This window comes from Acomys minous (assembly GCF_964271855.1).
Source record: "Acomys minous genome assembly, chromosome: 4".
NCBI classification, from domain to species: Eukaryota; Metazoa; Chordata; class Mammalia; order Rodentia; family Muridae; genus Acomys; species Acomys minous.
In genome coordinates, this window is record NC_140486.1 from 49104431 (window position 1) to 49109020 (window position 4590).

Genomic DNA, 4590 nt, shown 5'->3' on the forward strand with positions numbered 1-4590 from the left:
AAATGAGATGTCTCTTCTGAAGAAGGCATCCTGATATGGTGGTGGGAGGGTACATTTTGGAGCAAGGACATTCATTTATTCATTTTTTAAAAATGGGCATTTAAAGAATGCCAAGCTCGCCGGGCATGGTGGTGCACGCCTTTAGTCCCAGCACTTGGGAGGCACAGCGGATTGCTTTGAGTTTGAGGCCAGCCTGGTCTACAAAGAGAGTCTAGGACAGCCAAGGCTAACACAGAGAGACCCTGTCTCAAACAACAACAACAAATGCCAAGTTCTATTTTTGTGCATGGAGAATCAATCACCTGCCAGTGAGACACTGACACAGGGACTGACAATATGTGTGCAAAGAAATACAGTAGTTCCAGAAACTGGTGACTTTGGAATAAGTAATAACTCCTGATGCTGGTGGGGACAGAATTCATTTATATGGGGTGGGGCTCAGGGAGGGGTTCCCCGAGAAGATAACATCTGAAACAAGTGGGGAGCAGTTATGTGCAAGTGATGAATTAAAAATAAGCTTAGAGGGAAAAACATGGATTTAGTAAGTGTGAGAGAGAGAGAGAGACAGAAAGGGCGCCTGCAGCTGCAGCACTGTTATTAGAGTTTAAGAGATGCAAGACCAGGGCACACAGAGCCTCCCTTATGGGCTGCAGTAAACAGCCTGGAAGCCAAGGAGCACTTTGACCCAGAGCATGATGTGATTTAACTTACGTCTTAGAAATATGGCCTGCTCGGCGGGGACCGGGATCTATGGGGTGCAAGTGTGAGAAGCAGGAGTTAGAAATTAGGAGAGGACCTTACCAGGCTGGGCAGAGGACAGTGATAGCAGCTGGGGAGGTGGTAAAGATTCTCAGAGGCAGGACACATTTTGGGGTACACATGCTAAGCTATGCTGTTGGACTGGGCTGGATATGGGGCCTGGCACTCCTGGTCTTTCCACTACCACCTCCCAAGTACCAGGATTACAGATGCCCATCATTGTAGCTGATACTCTGCTCTTTGTGGGGGGTTTCTCCATATGACGTGATTTGATCCTCACGTGCACCAGGGACATGGTGGTAGCTCTAAGCCCAGATTTAATGGCTGACAGGCCTGGGCTTTGGAGGGGTGAAGTAATTGTACTTGGCTGCTATTAGCTAATGTACTTGTGCCCAATGCTGACCTTGTCGGGGGGGGGGGGGGGCCAGCCTCCTCAATGACCATGAATCACCCTGGCTACTATTCTCCTGAGAGAAGAGAACACGGCTCTACCATTTCCTCCTTGGTGTGGTGAGGTGCCTGACCCAGGCCAAGCCTCTAGAAGTTGGGGCACAGGGCAGGAAATTTGTCTGGAGGCCAACCCCATGCAGGGGCAGAAGAAGACGTTAGAACCACCCCAGCCACCACCAAATTGGTAGAATTTGGTAGTTGTTTGCCAGTTGGTTTTCCTTTTTGGACTTTTTAAAAATTGCACATTTTTTTTTCTTGATTGCCCCTTTGATTGATGGATTAGCTCACTGACACCCACACAGCTGTGAAGGAGGCCAGCTGCCCTCTCGCTTTTCAAAGACTGTCCCCTCCTCTCTGCTTCTTCTCCTCCCTTTCGCTCTTTATTTTTCCCTCCCAGTGTTTTGCCCATTACTAACCAGCAGGGAATCTCAGGAAAAGGTCTCCTTTCAGAGCTGGAGGGCTGAGGTTGGTGGGTCAGAGTCTGTGTGGGAGGTTGCCCAAAGACATATACTGTGGGTGTAGGAACCAGACAGACAGGAGGAATTAAGTCACCCCTTTCCTCACCCAACCTATAAGTCACTGCATTGGTTTCTTTATAACGTGGGCCTACTTTCATTTTAACTATTGCCCAGTGAGCAATTTTATTCCTGGGTGTGAGCAGGCTTTCCTGGGTATGTGACAGAAGGAAAAAGCTACCAGCCTGTGATTTGTTTGTTTTTTGTTTTGTGCAACTTAAAGCTACATAAACCATACAGTTACTCAAGGTGAGTCAGACAGGCACCGGGGATAGTTTAGGAGCCTCGGACAGGATGGTACTTGGTGTGGGTTGTATACACCTCCTCTTTTGGTAACGCATTTGACAACCACTTAAGCATATGCCTCCCTCTGGGAACAGTGCACCTAGCAACCCCAAACCCCCACCTGCACTTAGCTGTATGTTCACAGCTCTCTGAAGAGTGTGATAAGTTTTGCCTTCCTTTAATGACCATGAAACTTTGACAGTTTCTACTCACAAGTATTCCTGATCCCCCCTGGTACAGGGCAGGGGCAGCCCATCCAACCTGAGCTGGTTTGGGACACACAAGGCAAAACAGTTACTCAAACTTTTAGGACGACCCTCCTATTTAGCATCTTGTGCTTACGCATAACTAGGTATATAATTAAAACCAGATGAGTTATGGGAAGGGATGTGCACAGTAGAGAAGTAATTATATGACCTAATCAATCAAAACAGAGAACCACCCTCACTACACCCTTCAGTAACTGCTCTAGTTGGATTTCTACTGCTCTGATAAAGACCATGACCAAAAGCGACCTGTAGAAGAATACCCCCTGAGGGAAGTCAAGGCAGGAGCTGGAGGAAGAAATTGAAGCAAAGTCCAAGGAGAAACGCAGTTCCCTGGCTTGCTTATCCCATCTTCTCTCCACAAACAGGATTTTTCTATGTAGCCTGGCTGTCCTGGAGCGGGCCTTGAACTCAGAGATCCTCCTGCCTCTGGCTCTCAAGTGCTGGGATTAAAAGTGTCACCACAGCCGGGTGTGGTGGCACATGCCTTTAATCCCAGCACTCGGGAGGCAGAGGCTGGCCTATCTCTGTGAGTTCAAGACCAGCCTGGTGCTTCTTCTTTCTTGGGAAAACACCAAATGGCGGATGACGCCGGTGCAGCGGGAGGGCCCGGAGGACCCGGGGGCCCAGGATTAGGAGGGCGAGGCGGCTTCCGCGGAGGATTCGGCAGCGGCCTTAGGGGCCGCGGTGGTGGCCGAGGCCGTGGCTGTGGTCGAGGCTGCGGGGCTCGTGGAGGGAAAGCCAAAGACAAGGAGTGGGTCCCCGTCACCAAGCTAAGCCGCCTGATTAAGGATATGAAGATCAAGTCCTTGGAGGAGATTTATTTGTTCTCCCTGCCCATTAAGGAATCCGAGATTATTGACTTTTTCCTGGGCGCATCCCTAAAGGACAAGGTTCTCAAGATCATGCCAGTGCAGAAGCAGACACGGGGTGGCCAGCGGACCAGGCTCAAGGCTTTTGTCGCTATTGGGGACTACAATGGTCACGTTGGTCTTGGTGTTAAGTGCTCCAAGGAGGTAGCCACTGCTATCTGAGGGGCCATCATCTTGGCCAAGCTTTCCATCATCCCTGTGCGGAGAGGCTACTGGGGGAACAAGATTGGCAAGCCACACACTGTTCCATGCAAGGTGACAGGCTGCTGTGGCTCTGTTTTGGTGTGTCTCATCCCTGCCCCCAGAGGCACTGGCATTGTCTCAGCTCCTGTGCCCAAGAAGCTACTGATGATGGCCGGTATTAATGACTGCTACACATCAGCCAGGGGCTGCACTGCCACCCTGGGCAACTTTGCCAAGGCCACTTTTGATGCCACTTCCAAGACCTACAGCTACCTGACACCCGACCTCTGGAAAGAAACTGTGTTCACCAAGTCTCCTTATCAGAAATTCACTGATCATCTTGTGAAAACCCACACAAGAGTGTCTGTTCAGAGGACCCAGGCTCCAGCTGTGGCTACCACATAAGGGTTTTTACAAGAAAAATAAAGTGGATTAATTCTGTTTAAAAAAAAAAAAAAAGACCAGCCTGGTCTACAGATCGTGTTCCAGGACAGCCAAGGCTACACAGAGAAACCCTGTCTCAAAAACACACAACAACAACAACAAAAGTGTTCACCACAGTCTGGCATGGTGGTGCACCCCTGTAATCCCAATGCTCAGGGAAGTAGAGGCAGAGGCAGACAGAGCTCTGGGACAAAGCAAATCCAGAACAGCCAAGGCTACACAGAAAACCCTCTCTGGAAAATCAACAACAATAACAACAAAGAAGTATGTACCACCACTGCCCGGCTCATCCTACACTCTTATACGACTCAGGGCCATGGGTGCAGATGTGGCACGGCCCATAATGGATTGGGCCCTCCAACATCAATTATTAATCAAGAGTCAAACATAAGCAAGGCTGATTTGTCTACAGTTCAGTCTGATGGTGGCATTTCAAGTTGACAAAAGCTAATCATGACAGTCACCAAAGTTCCCTTTCTCTTGAGCCATACAGAAGAAAAGTCCCCAATATCAGATGACCAGAGTCCTTGGACATCTTCTCTCATGTGGTCAGCCATGCACTTGCAGTGCTCTGATCCTTTTTATGACTTATTTATCTTATGTGCGTATGTGAGTGTCTGCATGTGTGTGTGCGCGCACCACATGCATGCCTTTCCTACACAGAGGCCAGACGAGGAGTGTCAGATCCCTAGAGTGGGAAGGGCAGTTGGTTGTGAGGTGCCGTGTGGGTGCTGGGAACTGAATCAGAGCAGCCAGCACACTTAACCGAGGAGTCGTCTCTTCAGAGCTGTATTCCAGTATCTTCTGTTGCTTTGC

General features: G+C 49.4%; 1 pseudogene across 1 annotated transcript; it reads left to right on the top strand.

The window, feature by feature from the left end:
* The first annotated feature begins 2823 nt into the window (after positions 1-2823).
* Positions 2824-3789, top strand: LOC311596041 (small ribosomal subunit protein uS5-like; annotated as a pseudogene). Its single transcript has one exon. The product of its transcript is annotated as a small ribosomal subunit protein uS5-like (transcript).
* The last annotated feature ends 801 nt before the right edge of the window (positions 3790-4590 follow it).